Source organism: Triticum urartu, chromosome 4A, assembly GCF_056163025.1.
Source record: "Triticum urartu cultivar PI428250 chromosome 4A, HENAU_Tu73, whole genome shotgun sequence".
Lineage (NCBI taxonomy): Eukaryota > Viridiplantae > Streptophyta > Magnoliopsida > Poales > Poaceae > Triticum > Triticum urartu.
In genome coordinates this window covers 465,580,065-465,595,481 of record NC_141876.1, presented here as the reverse complement: position 1 = coordinate 465,595,481, position 15,417 = coordinate 465,580,065, and positions in this window count along the sequence as shown.

Below are 15,417 nucleotides of genomic sequence, written 5' to 3'. Positions count from 1 at the left end.
TTTTGGTGGATTGATGACAAAACAGGATTTGCACAAAGAAAATACTATTAAGTAAATGCAAACCTCTCCTCTCTATAATATAGACGGGCTCCCCCTAGATGTGTGCCACCTAGATGAGTGCTATGGACTGCACGGCACACGAATACTAGGAACAGAGCTCCCCCTATATTATAGAGACAAGGCATATCTACCACTAGACAAGATAGTACAAACATAAGTTAACTAAGATGGATAGAGTGCATATGTCTTACACCATATGTAGGATAGGTCTCGAAGGCACAAACCAAACAAAATCAAATGAGGCAAACGAGGTCCAAACGACAAAGCAGACAAACACACCAAGCACAACACAAGGAAAATCCCTACACTCTCTCCCCCTTTGGCATCAAGACACCAAAAAGGCAGAGAGGACACCTACACACAGGGGTGGCTCGGGCAGAGAAGTCGTCCCACTGCTCCTCGTGCTCCTCGTCAGACTCAGCGGCGGGGATAGTCTCCTTGAGGTCATCCTCTGAACTGGTCCACTTGTATCCCTGCTTTGACATCCAGGCAGCCTCAGGTGTGATGACGTCCTCAGACCCGCCAGACACATCCTCTCCAAAGAGCCTCATAACCTTCTTGTCACGGCGGCGACTCTCCTTGTCAGCCACGTGAGCCCTGTACTGTCCCTTCGCCTGCATGCAGAAGAGAGTCTTCATCTTGTCCTTTAGCTTCTTGGCCCATGACGGCTCAGAGGAAGAAGTGGTGGACCTAGCAGCACGGTCCTCAACAACATTCTCAGCAGCAGCAGCCTCCCCCTCACCAGCAGCCCTCCTAGCAGAAGAGGCCTCAGCACGGGTAGTGGTGTTGGCCCAGTTGGGCTTGACGCAGAGGCTGATGGACTCATGGCGAATCCAGTCTGGAGCAAGGAACTCATCACCTGGGTACATCTTCTCCCAAGTGGTGGAGAGCAACAGAAACAGGTACGGTCCATAGATAGGTACCTTGCGAGTGAACACCGCAAACCGAAGCTCACACCACATGATGTGTGAGACATCAAGTGGCTGAGTCTGAGAAGAACGTGCCTCTGCACACAAGAGCAACATGTCCACTAGATATGCATGTACCTTGTCCTTGTCACCAATGTGTGGGAACAGAGTGTTGCGGAAGATGCGATGCATGATATCCAGAAAGGAGTTTAACACCCAAGATGACTTGCCATTGGGGAGTACCTTCTCAACAAGGAAGGGCTGAAGCAGGTTCTTGTTGGCAGACTCAGAGTTGGCATGGGGGCAAACGCCAACGGGGGTGTGAAGCCCGTCATCAGGAATGTGCAGCATATCCATGAACTCTTTCCATGTAGCAGACAGCTGAGGGCCATTGGTCAAGGTGAAAACAGATCACCGGCTCAATAGCAAACTGCTCCACCAAGTCCAGAGCCTCTCCAAAATAGTCACGAAACTTGTCCTTCTGCATGTGATGCATGTCTATCCACTTGACCTCCACGAATGTATTCTGGTTGCTCTTGATTACATCCAGATAGATGAGAACCCGTTGCTTGTTCTAGAACATCTCAGTGCCTCTGAGCATAGCCCGAGGAGTCACATAGGGATTGACCTTCCGGCGTTCGACATACTCAATGACAGAAATCTCGTCCATGCCCTTAGCAGGTTCCTTTTGCTTGCTGGCAGTGGTCTCGACATTGCGCTTGGGGGCATTGGAGCCCTCTGGGGCTTCATCTTGGGGGTTGCGCAGACGCTTGGAGCCGGTGTCACGACTGGGATTGGAAAGGCGAGAGCCACCACCTGAGACACAGAACGCAAAAACACCCACAATAGCCAAGAGAGATTAATGCAAAGATCACAACAACGCAAGTGAAACAAGCAGAAAGCACACATGATAAATGCCTAGAGAGAGATTTGATCCCTACGGTAGTACTGCCAAGTGCTGCGGAGCTAAGATAGTAGTATGGCTCTTAGACGTGGTAGTACCGTGCGAGATCACGGTAGTACCGGGTGTAGGAGCGGTAGTACGACCTTAGCACCGCGGCTGGCGTGGTAGTACCGCGACTGCAGAGCGGTAGTACCGCACAGTACGGTAGTACCGCACCTGACGGGCGGTAGTACCGCAAGAGCGGTAGTACCGCACATTAGGCACGGTAGTACCGCACCGCGTCAGATCTGAACAAGTTCAAATCTGAAAAAGCCCGCGAAACCACGGCGGTACTACGGTTGGACAAATCTACCACAAGACAGCATATCAAGTATGTTTCCTACGCATCACGACTCTCCTACATCCTACTCTTGCACAGATTTGGCCTAAAATCTCAAGAATGACAAGTTTCTCCCCAAAAACCTAGAAGCAAGAGAACAGCCAAGAAAAAGAGGGATTTGGGGAAAAACCTTGGTCCATGGCAAGAGGAAGTGGTGGGGAACGATCCCACCGGTCGGAATCCGAGGAGAGTGGCCGGAGACGGAGATCCGGTGAGGGCCTCCGGCGCCGTTCTTGAGAGAGAGAGACGTGGAGAGAGAGACAAACGAATGGGTATGGGGAGTTGGAACTCCCCTGCCCGAGTCATAACCCCCACGCGCCCTCGACGGCGCGGTAGTACCGTGCCCAGACATGGTAGTACTGCCCGGCGCGGTACTTCCGAAGTATCGCACCAGAGCGGTAGTACCGTGCTGTGGCGCAGTAGTACCGTGCCTCCCAAAGCGGTAGTACCGCGGCCAGACGCGGTAGTACCGTCAGCTCAAGAAGATGCATGTTTCGAGCACACGAAAAACTGGATCTTTGCACAAAACACTCCGAGCCAACACGACACCACAAGACCACGCAACACACAAAACCAGAAAGGCACACGACAAACGAACCAACCACGAGACACCACCTCTCCAAAAGAGAGGGCGGTGGCCGTAGCCACCTATGTTTGAGTCAATTGGTATGGCACCGCGAAGAATTATCCTTGGGTCCATGACCAAAACTCGTCTTTGAAGCACAAGTACCATCAAACATGGCTAATGTGAAAGACTTGATTGATTTATGCATAATGGGGGGAGGGAGAGTTCATTGAGAGAACATCACTCCCCCTATGTCCATGCCTACATCTAAATAGGACAACACGTTGAGTATGGTGGGGTGTGCAAGGGTTCAAGCAACATTGCTCGAATCGATGATATTTAGCTCATGCCTTAACTCGCGAAATCTTGCTTCATCCAAGGGCTTCGTGAAGATATCTGCAAGGTTATCATGAGTGTTGACGTAGTTGAGCTTGATCTCTCCTCGCCTAATGTGATCCCGGATGAAGTGATACCGGATCTCAATATGCTTCGTCTTGAAGTGTTGCACCGGGTTGAGAGAGATCTTGATGGCACTTTCATTGTCACACCAAAGAGGCACTTTGTCACAAGTGACACCGTAATCCTTTAAAGTTTGCCTCATCCATAAGAGTTGTGCACAACAACTACCGGCCGCCACATACTCCGCTTCGGTGGACGAGAGGGACACACAACTTTGCTTTTTGGAAGACCAACTTACCAAAGAGCAAACAAGGAATTGGCACCCTCCGGAAGTGGACTTCCTATCCACTTTGTCTCCCGCCCAATCGGAATCCGAGTACCCTACAAGCTTGAAGTTTGATCCTCTTGGGTACCATAAGCCAAAGTTTCGGGTATGAGCCAAATATCGAAAGATTTGTTTGACCGCCACATAGTGACTTTCCTTAGGTGCGGCTTGAAACCGTGCACAAATTCCCACACTCAACATGATGTCCGGTCTAGATGCACAAAGGTAAAGCAAGGATCCAATCATGGAACGATATACCTTTTGATCCACCACTTTACCATTGGGATCTAAGTCAAGTTGGCATTTGGTGGGCATTGGAGTGGAAGTCGGCTTGACGTCACTTAGCTTGAATCTCTTGAGCATGTCTTGAGTGTATTTGGATTGATTGATGAAGGTTCCTTCTCTTCTTTGCTTCACTTCGAACCCTAGAAAGAACTTCAACTCTCCCATGGAGGACATCTCGAACTTTGAGGTCATGAGAGCGGCAAATTCCTCATTGAAAGCTTTGTTAGGAGAACCAAAGATAATATCATCAACATATAATTGGCACACAAACAACTCCCCTTTGACCTTCTTAGTAAAAAGAGTGGGGTCGATTAGCCCAACTTCAAAACCACGGTCTTGTAACAACTCGGTAAGGTGGTCATACCACGCACGTGGGGCTTGTTTAAGGCCATAGAGTGCCTTATCGAGTTGATACACATGATCGGGAAAGTAGGGATCCTCGAACTCGGGGGTTGCTTGACGTAAACCAATTCATTAATAGGGCCATTAAGAAAAGCACTCTTCACATCCATTTGTTGTAACTTAAAGTTGTGATGAGAAGCATATGCAATCAACATGCGAATGGATTCAAGACGAGCAACGGGAGCAAAGGTTTCACCGTAGTCGATACCCTCGACATGGGAGTAGCCTTGTGCTACCAAACGAGCCTTGTTGCGAATGATGATCCCATGGGCATCTTGCTTGTTCTTAAATATCCACTTGGTTCCTATGGCATTGTGATTCCCGGTCGGTCTTGGCACCAATCTCCACACTTTGTTGCGCTCGAAGTTGTTGAGTTCTTCATGCATGGCATTGAGCCAATCCGGATCTTCTAGCGCCTCATAGACCTTGTGGGGTTCCACACAAGAGACAAACGCGTGATGCTCACAATAATTTGCTAATTGTCTACGAGTGCTTACCCCCTTTCTTAAGCTTCCAAGCACATTCGTCATGAGATGATCCTTGGTGGAGAGCTTGGAAGCAACCTTGGCGGCACGACGCTCTAATTCCTCCTCGGTGGTGAGTTGAGGAGCGGTGACTTGATCATCTTGAGCGTCGTCATGAACTTGTTCTTGATCTTGAACTTGCTCGGGGGAGAGAACTTGACCTTGGGCATCACTTGGTGTGTCCACACCGTCTTGAGTATGATCTTGCCCTTCGTCTTGTTCAAGAGGTTTAGGGCCTTCACTTTGTTCTTTAGAAGCGTGTGGGCCTTGGGTTGGTGATGGCTCCACTTGAGTGGAGCATTGTCCTTCTCCTTCGGCCACAAGGGGTTCCTCAATGGGTAGGATAAAACCAACACCCATTCTTCTTATGGCTTGAGGAGGAATTTCATCACCTACATCACAGGTGCCACTTTGCTCCACTTGGGAGCCATTATTGTCATCAAACTCCACGTTACACGTCTCCTCAATAAGTCCCGTGGATTTATTGAGGACACAGTAAGCATGAGAGTTTGTAGCATAGCCAACAAATATGCCCTCATAAGCTCTAGTTTCAAATTTAGACAACCAAACACCTTTCTTGAGAATGAAACACTTACACCCGAATACCCGGAAGTACTTGAGGTTGGGCTTGTTACCGGTGAGTATCTCATATGGAGTCTTGTTCAAGCCCTTGCAGAGGTAGAGCCGATTGGATGCATGACACGCGGTGTTGATGGCTTCGGCCCAAAAGTTGTACGGAGACTTGAACTCCGCCATCATGGTCCTTGCTGCATCCATCAACGTCCGGTTCTTCCTCTCCGCAACACCATTTTGTTGAGGGGTGTAGGGTGCGGAATATTGATGTTTGATTCCCTCATCACTAAGAAACTCATCCAAGGTGTAGTTCTTGAACTCGGTGCCGTTTTCACTTCTTATTGTCAAGATCTTTGCATGGTGTTGACGTTGTGCTTCATTTGCAAAGTCAATGATAGTTTGTTGGGTCTTGCTCTTCCTCTTGAAGAAATACACCCACGTGTACCTTGAGTAGTCATCCACAATCACCAAGCAATACTCCCTACCTCCAAGACTATCGAAGGATGGAGGCCAAAGAGATCCATGTGAAGGAGCTCCAAAGGCCTCTTTGAATAAATGATAGTCGTGGGAGGGTGAGCCTTCTCATGTAGCTTTCCTTTGATACAGGCACTGCAAGCACGATCTTTAGCAAAACTAACATTCGTTAGTCCACGGACATGGTCCCCCTTGAGGAGACTTTGCAAAGATCTCATATTGACATGGGCTAAACGGCGATGCCAAAGCCATCCCACATCAACTTTAGCCATTAGGCATGTCGCGGTCTTAGTGGGTCACTCCGAAAAGTTAATCACATAGAGACCGTTCTCGACATGCCCAACAAAAGCTACTTTAAGAGTCTTGCTCCACAAGAGGGCCACGGTATCGATATCAAAGAAAGTGGCAAAGCCCATGATAGCAAGTTGACGAACGGAAAGTAAATTGTATGCAAGGGACTCAACAAGCATGACCTTCTCGATCGTGAGATCATGAGAGATGACCACCTTGCCAAGTCCCAATACCTTAGAAGATGAGGCGTCACCCCACTCGACATTGGTGGGCATAGATGGACTTTGTGCACGTCCACCACCAAGTCCTTGCTTCCGGTCATATGATTTGTAGCTCCGCTATCGAGCAACCATGATCCACCACCGGAAGCAAACACCTACAAGAGATCAATGCTTGGTTTTAGGTACCCATTTTGTAATGGGTCCTTTGATGTTAGTAACAAGGGTCTTAGGAACCCAAATAGACCATTCAATGTACTCATGAAGAGAACCAACAAATTTGGCATAAACATGCCCATCACTAGCACGACATGACACATAAGAAGGGTTAAAATCGCCGGCTTTGTTATGAGGGGTGACATTGCCCTTCTTGACTTTTTTCTTCTTCTTCCCCTCGGGGGCACTCTCTCCCTCCCTCACAAAGGTTTGCATGAGGGGAGGAGGTCGTTTGGTCTTGTCATTCTTCTTCTTGTTCTTGGAGTCGGGCACGTACCTAACCCCTTCCTTGGCCACACTTCCCTTTTGGTTGATCAAGAGATCGTTGAGGTTCTTCTTGCCTTGTATGCACGTCGCAACACCTCTCTCAAGTTGCTCCTTCAACTTAGCATTTTCCTCAACAAGATGTATATGCTCACAACACGGTTTAGTAGCATTTGCATTATCAATTAGAACCATATGAGGAAAAGTTGCTTTCTCCTTAGTTAGCTTCACTTGGAGTTGATCATGAGACTCCTTGAGACTAGCGTGAATACCCTTCAAGGCCTTGTGGGCCTTGTCAAGTATATCAAACTCCTCTTTGAGTCTAGCAAGATCAACCCCGAGTTTGGCCTTCTCGGAATTTAGCACACGAGAAACAATGAGGACATGATCATAATCTTTCTTTAACTTAGCATGATCAACGTTCTGTGACTCCTCAAGATCCAAACGAAGACCACGCTCTTCCTCAAGAGCATTGGAAAGATCCGAAATCTCATCGGCATAGTCACGACTATGCCCTTCCATCTTAGAGATGGTGTCTTCGTGAGCCTCGATCATGTCATTGTCTTCACCAAGTTGTTCCAAGAGAGCAACAAAGTGCTTCTTGGACTTTCCCTTGAGTTTGCCCATAAAGGCCTCAAACTCGTTAGCCTTCACATTAGCTCCCTCAAGTTCATTAATGCTATCCGTCGGGGAAGGATGATTAATGATGGTAGTTTTGATGTTGGAGGTTACCTTGTTGGTGGCTTTAGCCATGAGGCACTTGGCGGTGATGCTCTCGTTGGGTGAGTCGAAGAGAGACACCCGTGACATTGTTGCAATGGCAACAGAGGCCATGGCAACCGACTCACCATCTTCATCATCGTCATCATCCTCATTGTACTCTTCTTGCACAACCAAAGCCTTGGGAGGAGTCTTCTTGGTGAAGTTGTTCTTGTTGGGGAACGACTTGGCCTTGTCCTTTCGGATGAGCTTGCCACCATTGTCTTCCCTCTTCTCATACGGGCATTCCGCAACAAAATGACTCACGTTGCCGCAATTGTAGAAAGTCCTTACACGTTGCTTGCCCCTTGTGCAACTCGAGTTGCTTTTGCTAAAGTTTGGCCTCGAGTTTTTCTTGCTCCAAAATTGCCTTGAAGCAAGTGCCATGTGTTCATGATATGCATACTTCGTATCTTCGGGGTTGCTCTCCTCTTCTTCCTCTTCTTCTTCTTCCACGGTGAGCTTGGCCTTCAATGCAAGGTTAGGCTTCTTTGCCCGTTGAGAACAGAGAACTGCATTGTCGGCGGTCTTGTCCAAAATGTTCATGGCCACAAACTCATCCAACACTTCGCTTGAGGTCAAAGTGTGGAAGTCCGGTCTTTGACGAATGACGGAGGACATGGCCTTGTGATAGGGCATCATTGCCTTGAGGAATTTGCGCTTGATCCAATTGTCATCCGTGTCCTTGCTCCCGTGATCTCGTAGTGAGACCGCGAGTTTGGTCACTCTCCGATAAAGCTCGCGAGGTTCTTCATCTTCTTTCATTGCAAACTCATCGGCCTCATCTTGTACCACTTCATAATTGGAGCGTTGAATGCTTGCGCTTCCCCGGTAGAGAGAGACAACACAATGCCATGCATCTTTGGCCAAGGCGAAGGGACGAAGATGAGGTAGGTCTTCGGGTGGAATTGCATCTTGAATGATGAAGAGAGCATTCTCATTGAATTGATTATCCGCGGCTTCTCGAGGAGTGAAGTTGCTTGGATCATGCGGATAAAAACCTTCTTCAATGATTCTCCAAAGGTTAGTGTTCACATGATTTAAATGACGTTTAAAGCGGTAAACCCAAGAATCAAAGTCCTCATTTTTCACAATCTTAGGAGGAGGACCGGCATGATTCAAATGAGTGGAAGGAATTGGTCCACCATAAACAAGTGGTGGTTCCACATGGGCAAAGATGTCGGTGCCATTCTTACCACTAGAAAAAGGAGCCTTTTCACTACTAGCTTCCCCCTTGTCGGGGATAGCATCCGTCACCTTGTTGGCGGGATCACCCACTTTCAACGGTGCGATGGATAGTTTAAGCCCCTCAAGAAATTTAGTAAACATGCTCTCAACTTCGGTCGTCATGGAGGTTTTCAATGTCTCCAAGGCCACATTGAACTCCTCACGAGAGACCGAGGTTCCCCCATCGCCCGTAGACGAGATAGGATTCACACCGGAGTGTTCCTCCACACCGTCTACGGTATCAACCATACTCTTTGGATGGTAAAGTCCTTAATAAAGAGATGAGACTCTGATACCAATTTAAAGGATCGATATGGTTGACTAGAGGGGGGTGAATAGGCAACTAACAATTTTTAGCTTTTCTTTAGCAATTTAAACTTTGCATCAAAGTAGGTTGTCTAGATATGCAACTAGGTGAGCAACCTATATGATGCAACACGGATAGGAACACAAGCAAGCAAGATATATGAAACAAATAAGCTTCCACAAGTAAAGGCACGAGATAACCAAGAGTGGAGACGGTGGAGACGAGGATGTGTTGCCGAAGTTCCTTCCCTTTGAGAGGAAGTACGTCTCCGTTGGAGCGGTGTGGAGGCACAATGCTCCCCAAGAAGCCACTAGGGCCACCGTAATCTCCTCACGCCCTCACACAATGCGAGATGCCGTGATTCCACTATTGGTGCCCTTGGAGGCGGCGACCGAACCTTTACAAACGAGGTTGGGGCAATCTCCACAACTCAATTGGAGGCTCCCAACGACACCACGAAGCTTCACCACAATGTACTATGGCTTCGCGGTGACCTCAACCGTCTAGGATGCTCAAACACCCAAGAGTAACAAGATCCGCAAGGGATTAGTGGGGGGAATCAAATATCTCTTGGTGGAAGTGTAGATCGGGGCCTTCTCAACCACTCCTGAGCAAATCAACAAGTTTGGTTGGCTAGGGAGTGAGATCGGGCGAAAATGGAGCTTGGAGCAAGTAATGGAGCTTAGTAATGGAAGAGGTGAGTCAACGGGGAAGAAGGGGACCCCTTATATAGTGTGTGGAAAAGATCCAACCGTTACCCACCAACCAGCCCGCGGCCAGCGGTACTACCGCAAGGCCGCGCGGTACTACTGCTTGCAACCAAGCGGTACTACCGCATGGCTATGCGGTACTACCGTACCGACCCACGGTACTGCCGCAACCCCAGCACAGAACCGATAAACAGACGCACAGAAGCTGGGGGCAGTACTTCCGCACGCACGGTACTACCGCGCCCCCCCCCCATGCGTTACTACCGCGAGGCAAAAATCCCAGCCAGGGGAGAAGAGAAACTTCCGTGCCTACTTCCGCAAAGAAACAGAATTAGCAAAAACCCAACACAGTAGTACTGCCGAGGGGCGGTACTACTGCCTGACTGCATAGCACGGTACTACCGCTCGGCGAAAACGGTACTACCACAGTAGGTGCGGATGTAAAAAATTACATCCGCTCCTACTACCGCAAAGGGGTGGCACTAGCCTGGTGGGAAGCGGTAGTGCGGCTCCAGGGGAGCGGTACTACCGTGGGCACCTGCGGTACTACCGCGCCACCGCGCGGTACTACCGCGGATGCCTGCGGTACTACCGTTGACCTGGGAGCAGTACTACCGCAACCAACAACGGCAGCCAGACAAGGGAGGCAAGACAACGAAGGAAGCTCCAAGGAAAAAGGAGGGGAAAAGAAGGAGACGTGTACGTGATGATTCCACCCAAACCTTTCCAACGCGGACCCCCTCTTAATAGTACGGCTTTCCTACGACTCAAATCCACCAAAAAGAAACGTAGAAAAGACGCCGTCTTCGCCAGTCTTCGAGGGGCACCCAATCGTCTTGTGCCTAGCAAAGAACTGACTGGAATACTCATGGCACACGATTAGTCCGCAAATGCGTTGTCATCAATCACCAAAACACTTAGGGATAAATATGTCCTTACATCACCGTGGCCATAAGCCTGCATTTGAAACGCTCTTGTTCGACGGGATCCTCCGGCACGACAAATTCGTCGTCGTTGAGGCTTGCCTCGTCTTCGGAGGGAGGCATATAATTATCGTCCTCGACCTCTCTGTCTGCCGCTCTCTCATGAGGGCTGGCTTCTCCATCCTCCTGTGCTAAATCTTGCTGGAGGTGGTTGTCTTCGGCACTGTCCGGGGTGTTATTATCTCCCGTGCCAGAATCACCGTTTTTGCTTTGGTGGGATTTAGAGCGGGCCGCTGACGCCGGCGCTTAGGCTGCTTCTTGGAGGGGTCATCCTCCGCTGTTCCATCACCATTGCCTTCTTTCGGGGTGTCCACCATGTATATATCATATGACGAGGTGGCTTTCCAGTGCCCTATAGGCGCTGGTTCTTGATCGTCTCCTGCATCGACGTCCATACCGTCGATGTCTTCGGAGTTGAAGTCGAGCATGTCGGTTAAATCATCGACAGTGGCTACGAAGTGGGTGGTGGGTGGGCTTTGAATTTCTTCATCATCCGCATCCCAACCTTGCTGACCATAGTCCGGCCAGGGCTCTCCTGATAAAGAGAGAGACTTTAGTGAATTCAGAATATCGCCGAAGGGCGAGTGCTGAAAGATGTCCGCGGTGGTGAACTCCATGATCGGCGCCCAATCGGGTTCGATCGGTAGGGGCGCGGAGGGCTCGGAGTCTGGAGAGGAGTCCGGCTCCTTGGAGTCACGGGCTTCACAGAGAATAGGGCTGGTGTTCGGCTCGATCGCCGTAGAGATTGCAGCCCCCGAGGCGGTGTCCAACCACCCATCCTCGATTGGCGCAGTTGGCTCCGAATTAAGGGTCGGAGCTGATGCGGGTGCGGCCTCCAGGGCACTGTTCGGCGGCAGAGCTAGATCATGCCCATCGTGACAGTGCGGCGCGCTCGGCTGCGGCTCGAATCCGTCGAAGATCAAGTCTCTGTGGAGGTCGGCCGTGTAGCTCAAACTTCCAAATCTGACCTGATGGCCAGGGGCGTAGCTTTCGATCTGCTCCAGATGGCCAAGCGAATTGGCCCGCAGTGCAAAGCCGCCGAATGCGAAGATCTGTCCAGGGAGAAAGGTCTCACCTTGGATTGCATCGCTGTTGATGATCGGAGAAGCCATCGGGCCTAAAGGTGACGACACAAAGGAACTCTCAATGAAAGCACCAATGTCGGTGTCAAAACCGGCGGATCTCGGGTAGGGGGTCCCGAACTGTGCGTCTAGGCGGATGGTAACAGGAGACAAGGGACACGATGTTTTACCCAGGTTCGGGTCCTCTTGATGGAGGTAAAACCCTACGTCCTGCTTGATTGATATTGATGATATGGGTAGTACAAGAGTAGATCTACCACGAGATCAAAGAGACTAAACCCTAGAAGCTAGCCTATGGTCTGATTGTTGTTCGTCCTACGGACTAAAACCCTCCGGTTTATATAGACACCGGAGAGGGCTAGGGTTACACAGAGTCGGTTACAATGGTAGGAGATCTACATATCCATATCGCCAAGCTTGCCTTCCACGCCAAGGAAAGTCCCTTCCGGACACGGGACGAAGTCTTTAATCTTGTATCTTCATAGTCCAGGAGTCCGGCCGAAGGTATAGTCCGGCTATCCGGACACCCCCTAATCCAGGACTCCCTCATGCAATAAATTGCATTGAGAATCCTTATATTGCCAACTATCTAAAGTCAAGAAAACAAATAGAATATGAATAGAGTACTAATGAAAGGGAAAATATTTCCCAATACCCTCCTAGTATTTATTATGATGAATCAGGTAACGAGGAGGAGCTTCCTATCCAACCAATCTCATCAATAAGAAGCTTGAAAAGATTAATTAAACCCACACATGATGTGGTGAAGAAGAAGAAAAGAAGAAAGAATAGAGGTAAAAAAGGTATCTCTCCCAAATAATGTTGCTCCTATTATTGTTGTGCCTCATGAAAATGAATCAAAAATAATTGTGGAAGATGATGCACTTGATGATGATTTTGTTATGCCTATTGCTTGTTGTGATGATTACGATTGGGAAGATAATGATACTTCTTATTATCTTGGAAATCTTTTTGTCACCAACTTGGGAAATTATAATGATAGTAATTGTTATATCGTTGGTGCTATTCATACCATTAATGATGAGAATGATTATGCTTATGATATGCAAAGCCACAAGCTTAGGGATGTTATGTTTTATGAGAGTGACATGTTTGAGAATTTATTTGCTTTAATTAATGTTTGTCCGAAGCTTGGGGATGCTGTGCTTAACGAAGATGATCTTTTTAGTCCCCTTACCTTGAATGATCAAATTTGCTATGATGATTGCATGCCTCCCACATATGATGATTATTGTGATGACACTTATGTTATGAAAAGTAGTGATAATTATTGTCATAATTTTGAATATCCTTTTACTGAACAATACTCTTTTAATGTGGGAACAATTTATAGTATTCAAGTTTCCTATGACACTCCCACTATTATGAATGAGAATAAAATTGCTTATATGGAGAGTAATAAATTTTCTATGCTTTTAGATCATGAAAAGAATGCTTTATGTGATGGTTATATTAATGAATCTATTCATGATGCTATGGAAAATTATTATGATAGAGGAACTTATGATTCATGATGCTCTCTTTATGTTTCAATGCTTATCTTTTATGCGGGCATCATTGAAATCATCATGCCTAGCTAAAAGGCATTAAAGAAAAGCGCTTGTTGGGAGACAACCCAACACTTTTATCTACTGTTTTTATGTGTTCACATGATTAAGCTACTTTAGTAATCATGTTTTATTGCTTTCGTTTCTATAAAGTGCCAAGTAAGACCTTTGGGATGGCTTACCGTGATAGTTGATTTGATCTTGCTGAAAAACAGAAACTTTTGCACTCAGGAAAACAATTCTCATTTTTAACAGAAGCGTGATAAAATGCTGATTCTTTTTGAAGAATATTTATAGACAAATTTCCCAGGTTTTACTAATTTTTCATAATTTTGCGAGTACCATAAGTATGGTTGGAGTATAGATTACTACAGACTGTTCTGTTTTTGACAGATTATGTTTTCAATGCATAGTTTGCTTGTTTTCTAGTTTCCATGGCTTATATTGCTCAATATAAATTGTGGAAATGTTATGCTACAGTAGGAATTGTGTGAGAACAATTGTGAATCTTGTCTTTGACAGTACCAAAAGTGAAATGTTTGCTCTTTATCATACTAACCTATCTCACAAAGTTCCGTTAAGTTTTGTGCAATTGAAGTTTTCAAGTTTTTGGTGATATGTTGATATGAGGAGAATAAGGAGTGACGAGACCATAATCTTGGGGATGCCCAAGGCACCCCAAGGTAATATTCAAGGAAGATCCAAGCAACTAAGCTTGGGGATGCCCCAGAAGGCATCCCCTCTTTCGTCTCCAACATTATCGGTAACCACACTTGGAGCTATGTTTTCATTCGTCACATGATATGTGTTTTGCTTGGAGCATCATTTTATTTTGTTAGAATTTTCTTGCTGTTATTTAGAATAATGTTTTGCATATTTTATTTCAATAAAAATGTCAAGTATAGCCTTCGCCATGCTTGTTTTGCAAGTCTACATGTTGCTGTTTGAAAACAGAAAGTTTATCGATGTTGTAAAAATTCCCTAGAAAAGTCAGAATGTTATAAAATGTTTATTTTTTTGCAAAATAAGCTCTGATATATTTTATACAGTGTGGCAAACTTTCATAACTTTTGGAGTTTAAGAAGTATTGATACTCTTAGATTCTTTACAGACTGTAATGGTTTGGCAGATTGCTGTTATGTTTGCATTGTTTGCATATGTTTGCTTGTTTAATGATTCTATTTGATGATAGGAGTATTAAATATGCAGAGGCATTTAGTATACAATGTTGAATGATAATTTTAGTGATTTTCTACAGTAGAGAATGATAAGGTTTTGCATTGGTTTATACTAACTTATCTCGCGAGTTCTTGTTGAGTTTTGTGTTGATGAACCTTTTGAGATTTAGGAAAACCGTGATATGAGAAGAATTAAGGAGACACAAAAGCTCAAGCTTGGGGATGCCCAAGGCATCCCAAGATAAAATTTCAAGAAGTCTCAAGCATCTAAGCTTGGGGATGCCCTGGTAGGCATCCCACCTTTCTTCTTCAACAATTGTCGGTTAGTATCGGTTGAGCCTAAGTTTTTGCTTCTTCACATGATGTGTGCTATCTTGGAATGTCATTTTATTTTGTTTTGCTTGCTGTTTTAATAAAATGCTTAGATATGGAAGTTTTTGGATAAGAGAGAGTCCTCAAATAGCTACATGTTTACTTAACTACTCGCTTGATCTTCACTTATATCTTTTTTGGAGTAGCTTGTCATTTGCTCTAGTGCTTCACTTATATCTTTTTTAGCACGGTGTGCTTTTGTATTTTTGAAGAAATTCTCTCTTGCTTAACTTAAATTAATTTGAGAGAAATAAATATTATGATCATGATCTTCACTTATATTTGTTTGAGCTTATCAAAAGCAACACATGAAAATTAGTTCCAAAGTGATAGATATCCAAGAAGGATATAATAAAAACTTTCATGAAGATCATTGGACAAGATAAACTTGATTCTTTGTAATAGTTTTGAGATATGATGATAGTGATATGTGAGTCATGTTGG